The sequence below is a fragment of the Cydia fagiglandana genome, chromosome 9, assembly GCF_963556715.1.
Source record: "Cydia fagiglandana chromosome 9, ilCydFagi1.1, whole genome shotgun sequence".
NCBI classification, from domain to species: Eukaryota; Metazoa; Arthropoda; class Insecta; order Lepidoptera; family Tortricidae; genus Cydia; species Cydia fagiglandana.
In genome coordinates, this window is record NC_085940.1 from 4720795 (window position 1) to 4744980 (window position 24186).

The following is a 24186-nucleotide window of genomic DNA, read 5'->3' on the forward strand; positions in this document are numbered from 1 at the left end:
AGTAGGTCTATTAGGAATTAAACAAGTTATAATTGTGGAAACATGATCTAAATAATTACCCCTGATTAAAACAGATATTTTCTAAGTTGTTCAACTAAAATATTTTTAAAATAAGCAACTTATGTGACCTATTGAAACTAAATTGGAATCATATTTTACCGGGTTTATTCGCGTTTGACCAGGATACCCTACATTGTCTTGCGTCGCCATAATTAGAGCACCAACGCGGAAGACAACACACGTACCTACAATATCATACATATATGTTTATAATGAACACGTGAATACTCCGAATCAAGAGTATTTCCGTACATTTGTAAAATTATTTCAAGAGAAACGGAACATTGGCCGGCGTTCATTCACCGGAGATAAAACGGACTTTTTACTGACCCTACTGTGGCTTCATTGTGCTCGTTGTCACCAAAAATATACCGTCTCAGTAGGTCTGTGCCTCAATATGGCTGTTATCAATACGACAATTTAAAAAATATGTACTTCATTCAGCACGTGGCAACAGATTGTATAGCAGAATGGCGCGGATTTATTGAGCTTATGGCTCTATATTTCTAATATTAATACAGGTCGTTATGAAATTGAGACTCTTCCCCGAAAGACCTAATACTATTTTAATAACAAAACTTCCGTAAGACAGTGACTAAACTTAAATATATTAAACCGGGTCTGCGTCGGACCGCCAACGCGTGCGCTCTTTGTAAAATACTCCTCGCTATGGAGCGAAACATGTCGAGCTAACTTCGACTTTATAAACGTGAGTGACCCGGTACTAGACTTACTTTTATATTAATTAGAGGAAATTATAGGCTCTAATAACCAGGGGCAAAAATAAATACTTAAATTAAAAGTAAAAGGTAACGTTTAAAAAATCTTAACTTGTTATTTTGAAAATCACTTCACGAATCTGTTTTAATGCAAATTAAGTATTTGAAACAAATTAACTCTAATATTAAATCCTCCAAGGTCTACATCCAATTTGCAAACAGCCTGTAGGTACGTAAACTAATCAACAGTGCTAAGATACTCTCTAAAATTGCAGGTAATAGATACTGTATTGTCCATCACCAACCAAGCGTAAACGTTGGGTAAATTGATCATTAAATAGTCGAGTTGGCAACAAAACTAGCTTGCACACGGATTTCTTGTTGCCAAGGTGTCACCTGACTCGAGAAACTCAGTGCGACCTAGGTAGAACGGTATTTCACAACCGCCTGATTTACAAGCAAAGTAAATAAGACAAGTAAATACTTTGTTACTTGAAAGTGTTTATTTAGGGAAGTATTAATGTAATATACAGGGTGGAAAGATAAGTCGGGCCCTGGAAGGAAACTAACTTAAATCATTAAGCTAGCTCATTTTACTTAAAGGAGACATTCCTTTATTTTTAAAAAGAAACAAAACTGCATTCAAAGTATTTTTCAATTTTTCTTAAATTTGGCTTGTCTAAAAAAATCTTAAGTAAGTACTAAATATAAGATTTTATGGATATTTTGTACGACAGACGAGTGTAAGACCTAATGTTTCTTGGAGAAATGTTGTCATTAACATTAACTGTGTCGACTAGTAGAATAAAATTGCGAGTTTTTATTTTTTTGAATTTTTAGTCGGTTCGAGTCCCGGGCGAGGCAAGCGAGTTTTAGAAAATCTTTGAATGCAGTTTTGTTTCTTTTTAAAAATAAAGGAATGTCTCCTTTAAGTAAAATGAGCCAGCTTAAGGATTTAAGGTAGTTTCCCTCCAGGGCCCGACTTATCTTTCCACCCTGTATAGACTTGTGTAAAGGCCTGTCAGTTGTATTAATTTATTACACCGCTATCTTGGTGTAATTATTTATTTACCAGATGGTATATGCGTTTCAGTAGCTTGTCGTGATAAAGCTGTCTTTGAACGAAAATACAGGACGTACGGTCAGACAAAAACATTTGCTGGAAACGGATGTTTGTTTAAACGGTTTTCCCCAAAAATATTTATAAGTTTGCACAGATATCTAAATCAGGATGTCTCTTTACAAACACATCAGTCAATGAGACTTCTGCCGTCGAATTGATCAAATACATTTCCATTAAATTAACGGACAGAGTAACACAAACAATTGTTCATCGCGGTCCATCATCATTGTGATCTGGATGGCAAATATCAGTTGGTTCTGACATATCTGACGCACGAACACAGAGTCTGCAACATTTGTTCAATGTTCTACTTGCCCCAGATTTAGATCCAGTAAACAGTATACTTCCTTGATGATTGCCAATTCCATTATGAATAATAAACAGTGGAATATTGGGAATTATTCTAAACTTCTATTGTTATATATTCGATTAAACCATAGACTAGGAATCCTCTACGCCGAGTTTAGAGCAATTATTCCATGCAATCGATGATGCCAAAAATGCGGGGGTGCGCGGGACGAGGTGAGCGAAGTCCCGTGCCATGATTGGTCCGTTCAAAGACACGGACGTCACACAAAGACACTTCTGACTCGAACATGGAGTAAAATTACCGTATGCGTGGCAGAGGGGGTAGCGCGACTATGCTCAGTCTGGAGGATGTCTTGTCTGTGGATTAAACGTACGCTTTACGGAAGGCGTATCCGTTAGAATGTTGTATAATATTAAAATAATTAACTATACATATTAAACATATTTAACTAAGGTGGTTTGTCAATTAAATCAAACAGGTCTTTATTAAAGGTAAGTTATTGCAATTATTTGCCTGTTAGCTTTAGATACTTATAACCGTTTAATATAAACAATTTTTCTGCACATGCCAACATAAAACTTACATCATCGCCTTTTTTTCTCCTAGAGCTCAGTAACTACCTACATTTTTACTTGATTTATAAATTAATCACGAATTCCAGATACGTACTATAATAATTGACATTCTGCCAACAACGCCATTTCCGTGAATGAAAAAGTTTGATTCATGTCAATTCTAAGAACGAATGGGATTTATATTTTTATGAACAACAAAGTATATTATTATCACATATAATACTTATCGTGAACAGAATACGTATAAGAGGGCATTACCCTTAATGCTTACAACCGAAGGAGTTTGTTCAAAACAAATCCGACCTTGTTTTCTTTGAATAAAGCCCGACGTATAAATATTATGTACGTTGATACTGGTTTTGGAACACTAATTAAAGAGTAAATTGTGTTTTATTGATAAAAACATAGAAATAAACGAACATAATAAAACTTAAAAATCTACAGATAAAAAATTTGGACCAGATCGCCGTCAACGGGCAAGGTGCCCAGAAGGCTGGCCGTATTTCCCCGCTGTATGGCAATACTAATACGCTGGGCGAAATAGTGGCCAGCCCTCTGGTCACCAGAAGCCTCTATTAGGCGCTCGGGGCGCTCCGACAAGTCTTTATACAGTCGACGCGCACTTGGCCACAGAATAAATAATAGTACTAGGTACAGAAGACTCACTCCCTAACAAAACGCGTCTGTTACGATCAGCACAGATATGGCCGCTAGGTGGCGACACCGCCACGCGTGGCTTATGGCAAACCCCAAAATTGGGGCCGAACGGATGTACGTTTAGCTACCTGTAGCAAAGCAACGAAATCGCGGAGTGAGCCACGCCTGACTTGGCCCCCATGACCCCAAAGTTTCGACACCAAACGCCGCAAATATGTAGCTAATTTCGATTGATCTCAGAATAGACAACAACTTAATAGGTATGTTAGGGCCGATCGCAATAGAACTTGATGCAGCGTATAGGTACGCATGACATGTTACTACGTTGCATTTTTAGGACTCTGTGGTAAAAACGTAGAACCCTCATATTTTCGCAATATCAGTCTCTCAGTCTGTCTGTCGCGTGTCGTTGGTCATTCTTGTTGTCAAGTATTTTAAGCACCTGTGTAAGTATTTTTATGCTAACCATTGTGACCGTAACGTACTTTGGTCGAGCTAGCTTGCGTCTCGAGATGGAAAATCCATGAATCAATACGCAATTCGACACACCTTCTAGAATTACATTGAAAACAGCGGTTTTTATCTATTTTGTTTTTCGGTTGACTTGCAAGTCATTAGTTTCGCCTTCTAGTCATCGATATCCATTCTTGTTGGCAACTGTGTACTTAACTTTTACGGTTGAATTGAAGCACGTCATTTAAAAAATAAATACTTTATTCATCCTTTTGTATGAATGAAGAAACAGCTGAATAAAAGTTACAAGATGTCTGGTATAACGTAAAGACTCTTATCGTAACCAATCGTAACCTTATGTCATATTGGTAATTCCATCTAATTGAAAATTGACTAGTGTTAGTCACTAAGCATGATATCGCTATTCCTCGAAAACCAATACTTATCGCACAATCTATTGTAAGCTGGCTGAGGTACTCCAAAATAATCGATTATTTAAACAGTAGGAAGAAAAGTAATTCGTTATTAAAAAAAAAATCTGTATCCTAGATTTTTATTTATATTACTATACAAAATAATTCGAGCCATAATGTAGAGCAAAACGCAGAGTCCATTACCGACGTCCACCGCCAATGAGGAACCTGCAAAGTATTCATAGTTTTAAAACGAAGCTTAAACAGTACATGCTTAGCCACCAACTTAGCCAGGAAACCTGCTTACACGATACAAGCTGCCTGTAGTTTCTGCTTTTACTTACCACTTAGATTACGTTCCCTTTGCATTGCCATGGCACATTACTTTTGAAAAATGTTATTCTCGCCCTCTTTTGGCTGTCTATAAGCAGTTAAATCTGTAAGATCGATAAAGTATTGCTTTTGTTCGTAACAAATCGACCTGTTTCATTTGTCATTTTAGTGTAGTTTGCGAAGCTGCCGCATGGCGCTAGCTGTAATATCAGGCGTAATGTACGGCCAAGATGAGTTTGACCTGATAATAGTGATAATATAACAGCTATTTTGTACGGAGTAATACCATACATAATAATTTTGTTGTAATGTACTAATCTCTTCTAATGTTACTATCTTTGTCTTTTGTATTCTTATTACTATATTTGTCTTTTGTATATATTAATTTTGTTGTTATTCTTTATGTATATTAATAATTTTCTTGTTATTCATGTTACCTGTCGTGATTGTTTCACCGGATGGTCTTATCGGAAGATCAGCGCTGGAAGTCGCCAGCAACATGCTGAGGTGAGACCATTTCGTGGCACTCTCTCTTTTTTATGTTTTCTCTGTTCGGTATAATTTTTTATTTTGTGTTTGTGCTCACGAATAAAATTATTTCTATTCTATTCTATTCTATTCTATTCATTACCCTTGTTGACAAGTTTATGCCAGCTGTTGCCAGCATTTACTGTTTGCGGTCTGTTTTTGCTACTAGGCTAGGTTAGAAAAACATTTTTTTTTTCAAAGTTACCGTTACATTATCTACTTTAATCTATTTCTTACTATTTAAACATCATTACAGTATAACAATATTAGGAAAACATTGTTACGCATTCTATGTTTTCCTAATATTAATATACTGTAATGATGTTTAAATAATAAGACACTTTAAGTAGGTAATGTAAATGTAACTGTAACCACTAATGTCCAAAAGAAGTACCTATCTCTCTTCTTCTCCGTCGAATTACTCTTGACAGAGCAGTCGTGGTCACGTTGAACGACGAACGATTCTACGCCAGTTCTCCCTGGCAGATGCTTCTCTGGCACATGTGTTAAGTGGGGTGTTGGTAAGGGCTTTTATCTGATCCGTCCAACGCATTGGGGAACGTCCTCTCGACCTACAGCCATTGACCCGTCCCTGGACAACAAGTCTCTCCATGGCCTGCTCTCCACGTCGCGTCACATGTCCGAAGTATCTGAGGATACGCGCTCTGACCGTAGCTGAGAGCCTCTCTTTCACCTTAAGTTCTTCAAGTATGGAGACGTTTGTACGGTGTTGTGTCCAAGATACTCGCAGCATTCGTCTCCAACACCACATTTCGAGTGCGTCGATTCTTTGTCTCTCTCGCTCCTTCACTGTCCATGTCTCAGCACCATACAGTAATATAGGGAATACGAGAGACCGCACTAATTGGACTTTGGTGGCTTTGGTGATATTTCTGTCCTGCCATATCCTCTTCAACTTCTCCATGGCAGATCTTGTAATAGCAATTCGTCTTTTAATTTCATCCGCAGAGCCTCCAGAATTAGTTACAAGTGATCCTAAGTAAATGTAAGACTGTACGACTTAACAATTTGCAATCTCGGTTATATCTGGAGCATTGTTTTGATTTCGATCGACAATCATCATTTTTGTTTTTTGCCGGTTTATTTTAAGGCCAAACTGGAGGCTGGTGCGTTCAACACGGTTACATATCAGAATACCGAAAACTGATTTACCTAATGTTGAATCACCTATGCTTGATTCACCTATTTTTAAATTACCTATCGATCAATTAACCTAAACATTGACTGACCTAAGTTTATAATACCTAAGCTTAAATAACCTAATGGACGAAACACCTAATGCACGATGTACCTAATGCACGTTTTACCTATTGCACGTTTCACCTAAAGCTATTATACCTAATGCACGAATCACCTATAGCTGATATACCTAATGGACGATACACCTAAAGCTGATATACCTAATGAACGATGTACCTAAACTTGATTTACCTAATGGACGAAATACCTAAAACTGTTAAACCTATCGCACGAAACACCTAAAGTTGATATACTTCCTGCACGAATTACCTAATGTCGATATGCCTAATGCACGGAATACCTAAAGTCTATATACCTAGAACAAAATTCATATCATTTTGCCGAATGATCAAGTGGCAATTCCACCCAATAATTCGTATGATTTCCCAATCTTACAGTAGAAACTGTTCGGATAACAACTTAAAAATACACTTTTTGAAACGCTACTTTTTAGGTAGTAGAATGATTTTGTAAGTCTGATACAAAATTAGTTATCTTATCCTATCTTATCAAAAACTTAATTTTTGTAAGTTAACATCATGACGATGAAATAAAAGTCTGTTTTGGCACTGTTTGGTCGCAGTTAACCTAACACGCTCCTCCTCGCTTTACTCGTCGTCGCACCTATCTCGACTCTGGCAAATGACTAGACCTTATATTATAATAAAAAATAGTTAGCCAATTGAATGATTTGGCTAAAAAATGTATACTAAATGTTGTATCTCTTAGTAATATTCTACTAAACAATAATTATTTTTTTTAGGTACATATTTCATTCATTAAGCGCATCGACTTCAGGTATTTCGTGCATTAGGTGTTTCGAATTTAGGTATTTCGTTCATTAGGTATGTTAACTTTAGGTAATTCGATGATTAGGTATACCGACTTTAGGTAATTCGTGCAGTAGGTATGTTAACTTTAGGCAATTCGATCATTAGGTATACCGAGTTTAGGTATTTCGTGCATTAGGTATATCAACATTAGGTGTTTCGTGTATTAGGTATATTAGCTTTAGGTATTTCGAGTATTAGGTGTTTCAACTTTAGGTGAATCGAGCATAGGTATTCTGAGCTTAGGTAAACCAATTGTAGGTGAAACGTGCAATAGGTAATTCGTTCATTAGGTGTTATGAGCTTAGGTTAATTGATCATTAGGTATTTAAAAAAATAGGTGAAACGAGCATAGGTGATTCAACATTAGGTAAATCGATTTTCGGTATTCTGATATGTAACCGTTCAACACGGTTTAATAGTTCCGCAATGTTCTCTTTACTCGTTGCTATTAATGTAGTATCATCGGCGTATCGGAGATTTGAAATGTTTTTGCCGCCAATAGGAATACCGTCTGTCCACTCTTCCAGAGCTATTCTCATAATGTGTTCCGTGTAAATATTGAACAGAAGAGGCGACAAAATGCAACCTTGCCTAACTCCTGCCGAAGGATGTAGTGGTTGGGAAGTGACATTATCCACTCTGACTGAAGCAGAGCCATACTCGTAAAGGGACCTGAGGATATGCACCAAGTGCTTCGGTACTCCCATTTCCATGAGGGTCTTCCACAATTGTGGCCATCTAACAGAATCAAATGCCTTTTGGAAATCAACAAAGCATATGAAAGTCGGTCTGTTAAATTCCTTTGCTTTCTCTATTATCTGTCTCACGATTAGGATCTGTTCTCGTGTACCTTTGCCCTTAACGAACCCGGCCTGTTCTGGTGCTATTTCCTTCTGAATATAAGCCTTCAACCTTTCGTTCACTATATGGAGTAAAATTTTGCTAGCATGGGGTATGAGTGCTATAAGACGATAGTTACTGCATTTTGTCGTAGACCCTTTTTTATGTAATGGTATAAACACAGAGTGCGTCCATTCCTTTGGCCACAGCCCGCCCCTCCAGATCTTGTTACATATAGTGTGAAATATGTCTACGCCAAAATCTCCGCAGCACTTGATTGTTTCAATTGGAATACAGTCGTTTCCAACTGCCTTCCCTTCCTTTAGATGGTTGATTGCAGCTTTAACTTCCTCCCTTATTATATGAGGTTCCAGGTCTTGATCTTCTGGATTGGTAGAGACATAGTTGTGCGAGTTGGGGTCAAAAAAGAGCGACTGGCAGTAATCCTTCCAGACCTCTAGAATATTTTCCAGCTCTGTAACGACCCTTCCTTCTGCGTTTTCGATAGTCCATGTTTTAGAGCTAAACTTTTTAGTAATTTCACGGATCTTCTTGTGAAGGTCTTTGGTTTCGTGCTTCTCCCCGTGTCTCTGTATTTCTGTGCATATATTTTGAAGAAGCGCTGGTGGCCTAGCGGTGAGAGCGTGCGACTTGCAATCTGGAGGTCGCGGGTTCAAATCCCGGCTCGTACCAATGAGTTTTTCGGAACTTATGTACGAAATATCATTTGATATTTACCAGTCGCTTTTCGGTGAAGGAAAACATCGTGAGGAAACCGGACTAGTCCCAATAAGGCCTAGTTTACCCTCTGGGTTGGAAGGTCAGATGGCAGTCGCTTTCGTAAAAACTAGTTGCCTACGTCAAATCATGGGATTAGTTGACAAGCGGACCCCAGGCTCTCATGAGCCGTGGCGAAATGCCGGGATAACGCGAGGAAGAAGAAGAAGAAGATTTTGAAGAAACATATTTTTATCACGACGGCACGCACCTTGAATGCGGGAGTTTAGATTATTCTGCTGTGTGGTACTAGCCCCAATAGCTTTTAAAACACGTCTTTCTTCAATTATAGCGAGAGTCTCATTCGTCATCCAGCGTTGGCGTTTTTGTGTCGCATCTTTCGGTCGTTCTGCAGATTTCACAGAATCTATTATAATCGATTTGGCTTGAGACCAGGTTTCTTCTACTGTATATTGATCATAATTCAGCTCAGCCCAGTTGCATCTCAGTTCTTCTATCCTTTGAGAGAATTTTTCGCGGTCATCGACCCTTATTCGAGGGCGTTTCGTAACTGTAAAGTACCTATCTAGGGTGACTCATATTGGAATCCTATGAGGTACAGAGCATTACGGCCCAAAGAATCTGGAATTTCCTGGACTCAACGGGCATTAGTAATGAACTTTAAAGGGCCGTCACCATAGATCATAGCTTGGTCAAAGCGGCACTCAAAGGCCCACAACACCCCAAATAAGTAATACGCATTCTACTAAAAGGCACTTAGTAGACAAGTTAGACAACACATGGGTTTAAATTACCTACAACATTATTTTAAAGTTTATTAAACCAATTTCAAGGTTTCAAGTGGGAAAAAAGTTGATGTGTTTGGTCATATTCGATCATATTGTATTTCCACGCTGTATTGTATAAGTACAAGTTAGTATTGGTAGGTACAGTCGACGTCAAAGATATATTTACACTTTTGCACCTTACTCCTTTGTAATAAGGCGAAAAGTGTACACATATATTTGACGTCGACTGTACCACTCCTATCAGATGATTACGTCAATGCTCAGTCACCCCATCGGCGCCAGTCACTCAAAGTTAATCGCGAAACACATTTACGATAAACTTTGTACCTTTGCAACGATTTACTAGTTTTTTAAACAATTCATTGACTTTTAAATGATGTAATAACTAATTATCATGCAATTAATTTATAAATAGCCTCTTAATTAATTAAGCTTGAATGATTCCACGTGAAAGTGGAAGGGATTTACAAAGAAGGTGAAGACAAGAGATTATTATTTTTATCAGTTGACAGATTAACCTATGTCACTACCAGTGAGTTTCTATAATTGCCTTCCAGTATCTACCGTAAAACGGGGTGAGTAGGTTTCGCGGGGAGATGTGGGTTATGAATGGGGAGAGAAGGTTTGAGAGGGGGGTGAGAAGGGATTTTAAGGCTACTGCTACAAAAATAATGTATCCCCTCTCACCCCAAATACGAGGCACTACGGGGTGAGGTGGGTTTTCCTCTTTATCGTCAAAGTTATGAAATGAAACTACCCAAAATAAAATAAAAACTAAAATACAAACGTCCGGAACGCTTATTATTTTACCTAATAACAATATCGTCATTTTATGATTAAACCACGCTCGTGTTCATGAAGTCACAAACAAAACGTATCGCATCTACTGTAGTTTCCACGTGGTAACTCTATGTGGTAGACCAATCAAATCAAGACCGCAATGACTACCTCCTAGTGCGCAATGGTACCTATTTAGAATAGAATAACTCCGGGGAAGGTAAGTCAGCTAAAGCTAGCAGCGGTCGGCAACCGGCGGCCCGCGAGCCTTCCTGGCTTATATATTTTGTTGTATGTAATATTGACAAACGACAATGTCTGATAAAGTCATAAATATTAACAAAGTGCGGTCCACGTCAACTTTGTTAAGACGAAACAGGAGCTAAGTTTTAAATATTTTAGGTGAATATACCCGTCTCGCTAACGGAAGCGGCTCCTAAAACTAGTGCGATAAGGACAAGGCGAAAATTCCTGCGTAAAAATCTCAAAAATCGAGGTTTCGTACTCGACTGTTTCCTCCTCCAAAACTTAACCAATCGTAACTAAATTTGGAAATCTAAATGATTATGAAATTATCTGTGTCGGACCGTTTTGCTTTTTTGGCTAATTAATATTAGTTTTGAATACTACGCCTCTCATTGCGGCATAGTCAATGAGGCCATTTTGGCCAATATTGAAGGGCTCTAGCGCCTTAAAAAACAAAAATATCAAAAAAAGCAAAACGGGATATTGACAATATTAATCTGTGTTGAAAAAATCATTGCGCTAGCATCAAAACCCACGGAGGAAACAGTCGAGTACAGTACAGTATACAAACGTGTATGGAGAAATGACCACTCCTGTTGGCTCTTAACTGGTATATGGCTGCTAAAAGGTTGGCGACCGCTGAGCTATAGGAATAGCTTCCTTCTAAAGCTAACTTTGCACCGACTACTTGGATAAAACAAAACGAAGAAGTTTCATTATAAATGTCATATCTAGCAAATTTGACATTAAAGACTTTGCCACATTTTGTCATTGCCAATGCCATGCAGTGTTAGTTTGGTCCGACTCTAGCGCCGGGTAATTTGACACTCACTTCTACGAATTTTACGTATTGGTGCGTCCCTGTCTTCCGTTACTGAATTAAGTAAGGTGTGTGGAGAGCTTTAACCCATAATCCATAATCCTACACCGGAACATGCGACACAACTGAAAACCGCCGTTTCGCCGAAATATTTTGTTTAGCTTGTAAGATTTTACTATTGTATGTATGTTTGTTTGTAAGGTATGTATCTATGGGCCTTAGTTGCCTGATAAATCTGATAATAAATGATATTTGATATTTGATTTGATTTTTGATAGTCAATTTGCCGTTACCGTCAGTAGGACAGTTAATTAATCATCAGACATCGTAAATTTTGTAGCATTTTTGGTGCAGCGGAGTAGTGTTAACGGAATTTGTATAAACAATTTTAACCCTAATGATTAATTAGGGTTAATCACGTTAATATTAACCTTAATTTACCATTTCAGTTGGAATTATCTATATCAATTCCGTTAACACCACTCCGCTGCACCAAAAATGCTATAAAATTTACGATGTTTGTTGATCATAAATATACAACTTCCGTACAAAACATATAAGTAAAACAACTGTGCTTACATATTACCTATTATTCGTTATTTTACATAATATTATTAGCATAACTATAACTAACCATATCACCAGGAAACGGTTCATGTCCGTCCTATTGCTGACGCTCAAATAGAGACCCGGCTTTATCGGCATAGGCGTGTTTCGGTCATTTTAACGCGGCCTAACATAAAAGACAAATTTAAAATATAATTATGAATAATAAAACAAGTTTATTATTTGCCACCAAAAGTAGTGGTACATATTTGTAAAAATTGTGTCAAGTTTAAACTAGTAATTTGTTTCCATGCTAAGTAAATAAATCTATTTAATTAATTTAACGCACTTTATATCTTTCGTATCTCTTCATCGAATCTTGAGGTCATTACTACGAGTATTTAGGGCCAAGCTATAGCAGGTATAAATTATACACAGAATGTATTGTGACGTAGTTCAAATACTGAGTTCGAACAAGTGAGGTGACCATTGACGCCATACATTTACTTAGTAATTTAATTGCCACTAGCAGTTTTCCTGGTGGCATATTACATTTTAATAATACATGATACCTACTTTGATAAATAATGTATACCTACAATCGAATAAAATCATATCTATCGAGCAATACTGCGAATGTACTTATCTATGACTCTTACGAGTATAAAAAAGTATGAACTGAAAGATCCAGTTAAAACATATCGCGAGTCTCTGCCGCTTTGGGAGGATCGGTTTTCATTTTAATACGCCTTTTAAGTTAATGCGATACATATTGCATGTCTTTAACTAGGTCTAGGTCTTATGTAGGGTACCTAGGTCTCTTACTAAATACTTTGTTAAAAAGGTCAATCAGCGTAAACTGGACACAATATCAGTTTTTAAGATAATGTACAATTGTGCAGGTAATCTCGAGCACCTTATACTTATCTCCAATACATTTTCTACAGCGTTTATAAAGTAAAGATTGAAATATCTTATTACTGTTGACTGTACCATGGTCGCGTGCGAACAGCCGTACATAATAAATGCAGATCATTGCATAATCTCATTCAATATGTCATTCAATTCATAGAATGAATAGCGCCGTTGTCTGGTATGAGTTAGCTGATTTAATGGGTGTGGCTTGCAAGACCCAACTATTTACTTTGAATTGATTTCTCAAAAAGTTCTGGCTCTATCACCATGATTTTCTTGGAGGCCGTAGCCAAGATGTCCATCGTTTATCGAAAAACGCCAATCTAAAAGTAAACTTGTACCGGGACGACCGATGCGACCTCAAAAGATACGTTTCAATTGGCGTTTTCTGTAAAGCTTCTGGCTTGGCCCCCTGATAGGTAATTAGAAATATAGGTACTTAATCTGAAAAATAGGTAATCGAAAAGAGGATGGCATACGTATATAGTAAGCGGTCCTGCCTGATATATTCGTACAAACAGGCTTTTTGGAATTCATTCATAGAGTGGGCAGGTAGGTATGTACTTTTGCAGCTCGCTTTATCATTAACGGGTACCTAACTTGCTTGTTCCCACTATAATGTAACAAGAGAATAATATAGCCCACACCAACACCATACAACGGAAGTTCACGCGATGGTACAATGCCGTATTTTTGGTTCCAAATTACCATTATTACGTTGAAATTATGCCGGCTGCCGGTATTTGTGATTCAATAAAGAGTTTAAAATTTTGAAGCGTAAAACATATGGGTAGGCAAGCCTGAATAGCCATGTTCAGAGTCAGTTCGTAGAAGTTACCATGTAATTCAAGTTTATTAAAGAAATGGGTCACATCACATAATTGTTTTATTAAGTAGACCTACGATTTGCCATGCCCCCTCTCTCAATCAATAGTTATTTGTTTTACAAGGGGGCAAAGTTGTTGTTTAACCGCTCGTGCTAATATTGATACCCGAGCAAGCGAAAGATTCCAAAATTGAACCACGAGCGTAGCGAGTGCTTCGAAAAATGGAATCTTGAGCGTTGCGAGGGTTTCAAAGCACGTGGGTTAAACAAAATTTGCCCCCGAGTGAAACACAATATTTTTCACCACACCAACCCGAAGCAAATTTTAAATGTAAAATATCAAACAAAATCAAACCAAATCAAATCCAAATCAATGTTATTAAATATTTGTCATCCAAAATCATCATTTAAAAGTCAATTCTACCAGCAAACATAAGAAACTAACTCAAAATTTGCATTTGATTACTTTGTCTCACATGTGAATAAAATGCAATTTTGCTATCAGTTTTCGAAGTGCAAAGTGAGCCCTTCCGAGCTGGTGTGGTGAATAGTACATTATTGTCGAGGCTCGGAAGTAGCTACTTGCAGCCTGAGGATTCGTTTTAAACGGACGACCTTGGGAGTCCGTTTAATTGAATCCGAAGCCAGCAAGTAGACTTCCAGCCGAGTCATATATAGTGCTTTTCTCAAAAATGGTGCAAGAAATATAAATATCATAGAAATATTTTACAAAAGCAACATTCTTACGTACTTATATATTTTCACAGAACAAAGCCCTTGCCCGCCTTTTTATTTTTTTTAATAAAAAAATAGAAGTGTATTTTTCTGCCGAAAATACGCCAACCTATTTGAGACAGCTAAATAGTCGCGGTACTAATCATCTGTTTGGCTGTTTAATGGGCCTGTGCCTTCATTTGATATGGCCATTTCAACTTTTAAAAAGTTTGCAACTCGACAAATAATGGAATAAAATTAGTATGCAACATTGCAGTCCTATAATCGAGACTGCAATGTTTTTAACTTTTTAATTTTTGACTGACCATAAACTCCGCGCTTCGCGACCTGTTTTTTACACGGCAAAGTCGACTTTGACGTCCATTTTTGAGAAAAAGTAATTTACTGGATACTGTGCAAGGTGCTCTCAGTGTTACGTGTGTATAGAGTTGCCCCTTATCCAAAGCTTCTCTTATGTACAACTGAGTGGCAAAACATGGAGGAAGGAGTTGTACAATCGCTCTAATTGTGTCGTAGACCAGTGTTAAGCATTTTCGTCATTTGCTTATCAAGAACAGTGGCACAACTCAAAATGAAATGCTATTGCATCAATATTCTATCTTTTACTGGTAAGATTTAAAATCGAATGGCATTTCATTTTGTTTTGTGCCGCTGTTCAAGATAAGCAATAAATTTGTGTTTCCAGTTTTCCTTTGGATACAATATGTTTTGTAAATTACCGGACTTGGTGTGATAGTTTAGACACTAAATGAAGAAGTATTTTGTATGTTGTACAATTCGTATTGTAGGCGGACGCGAAATGTGAACGGAACTGTAAATTATTCAGCGTCCTTTTGACACTAATGCGTTTAAGTAGGTAGGTACTTTAAACATTATGAAACTCAACGCTATGACTAATAGATATGTATAGTAGATACAACTGTTAGAAGACAAAAATACCTAGATGTCATTACTGTAGAAAAAATAATTTTGCCGAAGTTTATGTATAATGATTATAATGAAACAATCATAATTAATCTATGATTATTTAATTATAATATAATTATGATGTATTTTAGGTACCTCAAATTAAAGTCGCGATATTTTACTCAGATGAAACTAATAAAGCAGCTGTAACCATATAACATTAAAACTCAGTTACAAAAACATTACAAATTAACAAACTGATATCGTTACAAAAACTATTATTAACGGTTTCTGGTCCATACGCCCATTACCAATCCAGATTTCAAGGTAGAATATCGTCTTTAACATTAACAAGTTGTGTAAATCTTCACACGTTTAATACAAAACAATAGGTAGCCAGATAAATAGCCAACTAAATCGGTGACAACATTATAACAGACTTGTTACGTGTGCTCATTACTCGGGGTCAAATGCGGCCGTCATCAGTCCAACTATACAATAAATAAAACAATTTATTAATCATTACAGACAAGCTAATTAAAAATAGTGGGTGATATGTGATATTTCTGAAATGAGCCGCTGATAGCTTGATGTATCCGCATCTTATTAACCTCTTTTAGTTTTGACCTGAAACTGAATTAATAATGTGGTTTCTACTACATTTAAGACAACAAAACTTCTGAAATCAACTTTATCTTAGAGAGCTCACACTGATCACTTTCAAGGAGTCAACTTGTTTATAGGTTTTCACTTAACTGTGTACCAATGCCGGTCTAGCAATCGTCACAAAACTGACGGTCAATGTCAAACCCCGTACATTTTCACCTGTCACGTTTAAGTAACGTGTTTAAGTCACATCTACCTAGACGTGACTTAAACATAACATAATCTCTTGTCTGTGTATGATAAGGATTCGGACCGAATATTTAGTCATCAATTTTTTCTACTCTATATGGCACAACCGAGTAAACCCACGATTTTTTACCACCACACATACCTACACGGAAGATAGCCACAAGCATGGTATAATAATATACTCCGCCTGGTACTCTCTTCCCGTCTTTTCTAGGTCACCTGACTGACACAAGCCTACGTCATCATGCGACAGCGCTATATGATAATATGCGATAGCGCTATATATAGCGGCCATGTTATTATGACGTAGGCTTGTGTCACTCTGGGAAGAGAAGACCATGTTTTATTAGACTATGGCCACAACTTAAAATATAAAATGCTCTTATGAGAAAATAGGCTAAACAAGACATATTGGTGATTTTGTAGTTTGGCCGGTAATATATCAAGTACTGAAAAGGCAAATTCAAATAGTTCATTACCCGAGTAAGTATTACCATATGTCCCTCCCACAAGTTTAATGACTCCTGGCTTTTTGGCCAAATGTGTCGAAGTTACAAACTTTACCCTATTTGAGGAAGATCGATTAAAATGTTTTAGGAAAATGCCATGGCTGAACGCAGTAGGTATACGTTAACTAAATCGTTAACCCAGTGTTATATTGTACTGGTAACCATGGTAACTTCAGGTTTAACCGGTTAACCCCGGGTTAGTGGAATGCTGCAAGTGGTGCTTAGTAACTGCAACATATTCATTTGTAGTTAGGAGAACAATATGGTACATACAGTTAGGAACATCTATTTCTGTTACATATTACAAGCAATCATACCTATACATTTGTTTTGGTATCGCTCGCTCAAATAGAACTGATTAAATCAATTTGACCTTATTGAGGTTAAACATTCGATTTACTCGGCTATTTTGAAAACATGGTAAGAAACGAGATTCTTGCAAGTGAATTTTAACGAACATGTTTTGGAAGTATTGCTAAATTCGGAGAATGACCGGATAATTCTGAATAAAACTACAAAAAAACTTTAAACTGGGTAGGTCGATGAATGAATAGTAATTTATTCAGATGTAAGCTATTGGAACACACACATATGTGTGTATAATGATATCAACGATCCACGGCCAGACACAGTATGACTCAGAGGTCCGAAATTTCAAGAAACACCCACCGTTGCAAAACCGTTTTTATACCCCAGACGTGACGCAAAGTCGTGACCAATATCGATATCTATTACGGGTTAATTTTAATTGTTAACGTTATCTAAATACCTGCACAGTCACGCCTCATCATCATCATCATAGGCCTTTTCATCTATTGCAGACGATTTATGGTGTAACACCGGAGAGACACCGTTTTTAGTGGCTGAATAGACCGATGCAAGACCGACATGGTCTACCACAGGTCTGACAAGAGAAGTTTGCGGAAACCGGCACTGAGACACCTTGTCGTCGTCACAGTCACGTCTACGTCAATAATATCTGCACATTTATTCCTTATTGGGATGGAATCATCATCATCATCATCATCATCATCATCAAATGAAATTTTTATTTGAAATTTTACGTAAACACTATACGTAAAGCGGTTGGGAAATATAAATTATTCAAGTGGTTTACTCACCAACATTTTAATGGGAGCAGTCGGTCAATTCATATTCACTAAACTAGGTAGGTATAACCTAATTTAACATCATAACATCGATAGCTATTAATAAAAACTTCTTAATAGCTATTGAGGTTCTTTAGAGCATCCTGTTTTCTACACCTACCAATGATTTCCGATAACTAACTAATAAGGTCTTTGTACATTTTGAGTTTAGTTTAGTATTTATAGTAGTGTACCCTATGATGGGCGTGGAACCAGTAATGGGACAAAAAACCACAAATCCTGTAAAATAAGTGTCTAAAAGCAGTTTATAAACATTGCCTGTATATTATCATAAATAAGAGTCCTAGAGCTGTTTCAGTTTGAATTTTTATTAAATTTGGTTGTTTTTTAAGAAATTGGCGTCAACCCAAAAGTTGTCGTGTCACTGAAAAAAAATACCACTACGAATTCTTAACAACTTCGCTAAGAGAGGTGAGTTAATTTATTAAATTTTAATTAATTAATACTTGATGAAAACTAGAATGTGTTTTGTTAATTGCATTTACCATGAGATAAGGTATACAACATACTATGTTGTGACTCCACAGATGTAAAAAAATAGTGGTATTTGGCCCAATCCCATTATAGGAGCTGTAAAACTGCATACCTCCTATAATGGGACAATTTACATAATGATGCTTACCATGCCATCATTTCATGTTTAAACAATACAGAAGTAAATTTAGTTACGAAATATGTCAACCAGGAGGTATGCTCGGACTTCGGATAAATTAATATCGTTTTTTAGTGAGGGTCAAATCTTGGTAGCCGAGTTTGAGCCACTTTCCCGTTTTCCGATTGAGTTGAAATTTTGTATTCGTAATTAAATATGCAAATCGGATGATAATGCAATATTATGATAACATGGACCAGATCTGATGACCTATTTCACTATATTATACTGATAGAGCAGTGTCCATTACTGGGGGGCCCATTACTGGAGCTTTGGTGTCCATGACTGGAGAAAAATAGCATAGTTTTAATTTGTTAAGTATGTGGAAACTCATTGCAGTATCTTTGATACAACACGCCTGAAACATGAAAGACGGGTAGGACTTTCATCTTTCAATACGCTAAGCGGTAGACCATTCACATGTATTAGGGAAATATCACAAATACTCCAAATTCCCTCTTAAATGTCCCATGACTGGTGCTGTTACTATATAAGGTTTACTCGCGTAATTCCGGATGTCGAAAACTGCCGGATAATTCCGAAAAGAGACTTTTATTATGATGGAATTAAGGGTGATTTTCATCTTAATTTCGGAATTATCCGACATTCGGTATTACCCGAATACACCTTAGATACATATATATGTTTGGGAACGTTCTTTATTACTTATTTAATTTATAGTGACATTATATACCTAATAGATGTAATTCATGTTCATTTTCAATGTTTAAACAGCTTTAGAGTAGATATGTACCTACCTATAGTTTTTTATAGGTTAACAATTGTACATAGTGGACTATGAATAAGATAACAAACAACTCACACTAACGTTATGATAACAGTGATGACTTACCTTCATATATGGACCTATCATAAAGAAAAATTATCGAACGCTTCGCGAAATTTAATTTCACGAAACTGGAATACAACCGAACGGTTAAAGTTATGCACTGGGTACAAAGTTTCACAGCAATGTACTATCACAGATTTTTACACCCGAATACGCCACTTAAACAAATGTCATTAACACGAATTCACAATTTAGCACATGTTTTGAAATAATATATAAAATAACTTAAAACGCGACTTGATTTCAACTATTTTATTTCTTTTTAGGCATGTTGTGTACCGCGGAACGATCGAAAGGAACTTGCAATTTAAATTTGGAACACGCGCTTTTTAAATTCGCGCGGGAAAACTGGCTTGCGCGCGACGCGAATCGTGTGTCGGCTGAGCGTCAACTGGCTGTAAGCCGCGATCTCCTACGCTTGTATATTCGCAGCCGTTAAAAAATAAACTACGAGAGGTGATGATCGAAGGCCTGTTCAGAGGAACTGTTATCTAACGTGCGTTTCCAATGCGCCGCCGGCGACCGCGTCGCGAATCGCTTCCTTTCACGACTCTGGAAAACAGATGACATATGACATGTAGGTTATGGGAAATTCTGAGTATTCGGGTGAGGTACTTATCGTAATTTCGCTCATGAGTGAATCTGTCACTCAGAAAGCCAATCACGCGTAGTATCGTCGCGAATGATATGCGGATGTTGACTCTACTATCTACTCTATACTTACTGCTTAGCAGTCAAGACGTCCATAGAAATTTTACTCACTTGACTGTTCTGAGTATTTTACGAGTATACTTAACAGCAGCTTAATACTTACTCCGTTGGCTAAGCGACCCAAAATGAGACTTGGCCTCCGACACAAGACAGCGCCCCTTTCCTCGATCCTGTGCGATTTCTCGCCAATTGTAGCTTATAGCTTATAATTAATTGAACGTACTTACTTACTTAACTTAAACTTCAATATGATCAAGTCACCGAGGTACTGAGCTAAAACCACTAAACTACCTAACTGCTAAATTACCTACATAAATAAACCGGCCAAGATAATGTCGGGTCATGCTCCGTTCCGTAGTAACCCTGGCATCACATTAGGCTGTCTTGAACGGGGGCTATAAGTATCTTAAAGCAGGCAGCAAAACTATTAGTTTAGCACACATATTAGGCTGTCTTGAACGGCGGGTATTAGTTTAGCTACTAATACGTATGCAGGGGTGTTTTTGCAATAACTCAATATCGGGCTCTACTGATCACAATCTCTATAGTTTTCATTAAATGTCTTTATTATGCTCTACTTTCACGATGTTTCTTTTTTCTTTGGACATATGGTTCAAAAGTAAATGGCTTGGGAGACATCTTTTAACTTTGCAGTGCATAATAATATTATGTGCAAGATGTGGAAAGTTTTCAAAAAGTTGGAAAAGTCCTCGGCAATTGCGGTAAAAAATCACAACTTTTTATAGTTTGGTTTCTTTTGTAGGTAAGTATATTTTATAGTTTGTATTTTTATTTTATTTCTAGTTTTAACTTTATATTGTATCTGTTGTAAGTTTTTTCTTCATTTAAATAAAATTACAAACGAAGAAAAAAAGAAGAAGAAAGAAATTTCAATTCTTACATAAAAATATGAAAACTGTCCGAAATTTTCCAAGTGAAAATTTTGCAATTTTGAAAACTTTTCGACCGCACATCAGTATTTGCGAAACAATTAGATGGATACTAGGTATACACATAAATTGATAATACCTATAATGTGATGTATAGTTAAGTACCTACTAAAGGTTAAATCAACTTTCGAATGAATAATCTTCTGGCCTTAACGGAATTTTACAAGCTCTTAAATGTAAGTGATGTAAGTTTGTACACAAGTTAATTACGCACTCATAAACAAGTCATATTTTATCTGTGTACTTATAAATAAGTTGTGCACAACAACCCCTGCTAATCTCTAACCGAGCACTCACCTAAAGAACCACTGTAAGTACTGATATGCCGTTAGAAAGTTTCCATAAATGCGAAATTTACACATACGAATAGAAAAATTTCGGAAAATTCTTACATTTGTGCACGGGGCTCGACCGTTTCCAAAATGAAAATTTCGTGAATTTCCTGTAGGTAAAATTTTCCTGAAATATCCTAGAACTTTTCCAATTTTTCGGAAACTTTCCCATCAACATGCGGTTAAGATCTTTTTTTATACCACGTCGGTGGCAAACATGATGGAAGGAAACTAGAGTCTGACCAAAAAAAGTCTGCAGCGGATTTTATAGCCCAAGCAGTGCAAGTGTCATTTATACGTCATAATTTCATAAAAATCTGACGTTTAAAATAACACTTGCTCTGCGTGGGCTATTAAATCCGCTGCAGATTATTCTTGGTCTGACTATACGCTATTCACTCTGTGTTTGTAGGGGAGACCGAGGTGGGTTTTGACAGATGAGATTTGTGACATTGTCGATTATTTGGAATCTAATGACTGTTAGCGAGCTCGCAACAGTGTGCGTTTGTTAGCTCGTAACTTGAACTTGTTTTTAGTTAAAAGATTCCAAAAAATTTACGATGTTACAACTCTCCTCTGTCACAACTCACCTCGGTCTCCCCACAGTCCCCACCATAGAGTAATATAATATAAGTAAAGAAAGAGTGGTAACTCCGTACATCAGTTTTCTTATCAAAACGGTCGTTATTTCGTAGCCGACATCTAGCGCCAAGTAGCGGAATTTATCAGTACCTACTGCTAGTTGACATTAGATGTCACGCCGTACGAAAATTCTAATATCCAACCATTTTCAGCTATTATAACCGGATTAACTGGAAGTCTATTTTCAACGCCTTCTGCTTATAATATTAGTTGTAAATTGTATTAGTAGTACATTTTTTCGGTAGCGACAGTTGTGACATCTGGTGTCGAGTAGGGGTACTGATAGTTCCACTACTTGACGTTAGATGTCGACTACGAAATAACGCGCGTTTTGGTAAGAAAACTGATGTGCGGAGTTACCTACCACTCTCTCTTTACTTATATTATTCTACACAGAGTCAACACTATAGACCGTTCGGTAAAAAAACTGGTTGATAAAACTTATACTTAGGGGTCATCCATTAATTACGTCACACGAATTTCTAGGTTTTTTGACCCCTCCCCCCCTCCTTGTCACACTTGGTCATATTTGGCAAACCCCTCCCCCCTAGTGTGACGTCACATTTTTTCTACGAAATCGCCAAATCGAATTAAATAAGTACCTAAGTATTATTAACATTTTATCAAAATATTTTTGACGATATAAATATTAGTAATTTTATAACCCAAAACAGTTTAGGAAAGAAAATTAAACGAATCATAACGATTATCGTTTTAAAAACTTGTTATTGAAATTTACAGCGAATAAAATAATTTAAATAAATTTTCGGTTACTGATGAAGTTAAAGTGACGTCACAAAATTTGTGTCTCCCCCCTCCCCCATGTCACAATATGTCACATTTTCTTGACCCCCTCCCTCCCCCTAAACGTGTGATGTAATTAATGGATGACCCCTTACATAAATATTATACTGCTTAACAATCTGTGTCCAAAAAGATGTCATCGAAATAATCAAATTCTGCTCCATGCACTCTGTTGGTCAGGTGGTGTGTGAAAACTTATCGGCGAGTAAAATACTCTGCAGGTACACCAATTATTATAAATAACTTACGAAACCAAAATGACTTTAAATCAGTATTGACCTCACCTATCTGGGGTCAGTTTAACTGGTTTTCTTTAGTTGATCATTCGCCTGTGCACTCAACGATGAGAATACATAACCTCGAGAGAGATAAATCCTGCAGAGGACGATAACCTACAACTGCTGTAATTTTACCAGACACTGTCAAAGTAAACATGAAGTAGCTACACTCTGTATCTAATCTACAGGTATTTAAATAAAATTAAGCAAATAATTTGTAAATTTTCGGGTAATTATAACATTTATTGGTTAACTAACCAAATACCAAGCCGCCTGGATCTGTCACTGAATGACCTGACTTTAACCTACATTATTTGATCATGTAATGTTTTCATCTACCCACAACTAGCTTAAGGAACCATTTGAGGGTAGATTTTGTTTACTTTTATTTAAATACCTAAAGATACAAACTATAGGTAGGTACCGTACAACAACCCAACATTACACCAGTACTTACTATACCACTATGGTCCGCAACTTCAAAAAGTAATTAAGTACCGTAAAATCAGGTAACTAGTCCTATAATACAACTATGGTCCAGTTTTTGATTATCAATGAGCCTTATTTTAGGCGTTGATATGAAAGTAGCGGATGGTGCTGGGCCTAACATAAGGCGTTGCATGAACAAGAGATTTCCTTTGGCAGGATTGGTCCTTAGGATCCAAGGATGGATTCAAGAAGTGGAGCCACCCAGATTTTTGATGTAAATTTTTAGGGGGGGGGGGGGGGCTCTCAACTTGATTTGATATCTGTATCATTTAAGCGACTAGGCCAAGATTGGTATCGTTTTCGTATAAATCGGGGATGCCGAATTCATTTCTGATATCATAATGACACCATTCCGAAGTAAAAATACATAAAACATGAATTTAGTTAAAATTAGGTACAGAGATAGTTTAAGTCCCAGGAAATAACAAAGCATACTTTTAATCTCCAAAAACATCCCTTAAGGGTGTGAAAAGGGAGGAGGAAATTAGTATGGGGATTCAATAACCGCTGAAACGATTTAGATAAAATTTGGTATAGATATTCA

General features: G+C 36.9%; 1 protein-coding gene and 1 long non-coding RNA gene across 6 annotated transcripts in view; one reads left to right on the top strand and one right to left on the bottom strand.

The window, feature by feature from the left end:
- The window catches only part of LOC134667150 (G protein-activated inward rectifier potassium channel 3-like), a 72117-nt gene extending 52265 nt beyond the window's left edge, over window positions 1–19852 (bottom strand). For 3 of the 5 annotated variants that reach the window (XR_010098612.1, XM_063524449.1, XM_063524447.1), the window contains exon 1: window positions 19440–19851. The gene's annotated coding sequence lies outside the window, so the exon portion shown is untranslated. Of the gene's footprint in view, window positions 1–19439 lie in introns of all 5 variants that reach the window. The other 2 variants (XM_063524451.1, XM_063524448.1) reach the window with 1 other exon arrangement.
- LOC134667223 (uncharacterized) overlaps window positions 1–24186 on the top strand; it is a 470671-nt gene that overhangs the window by 184515 nt on the left and 261970 nt on the right. The gene's annotated exons all lie outside the window — the stretch shown is intronic.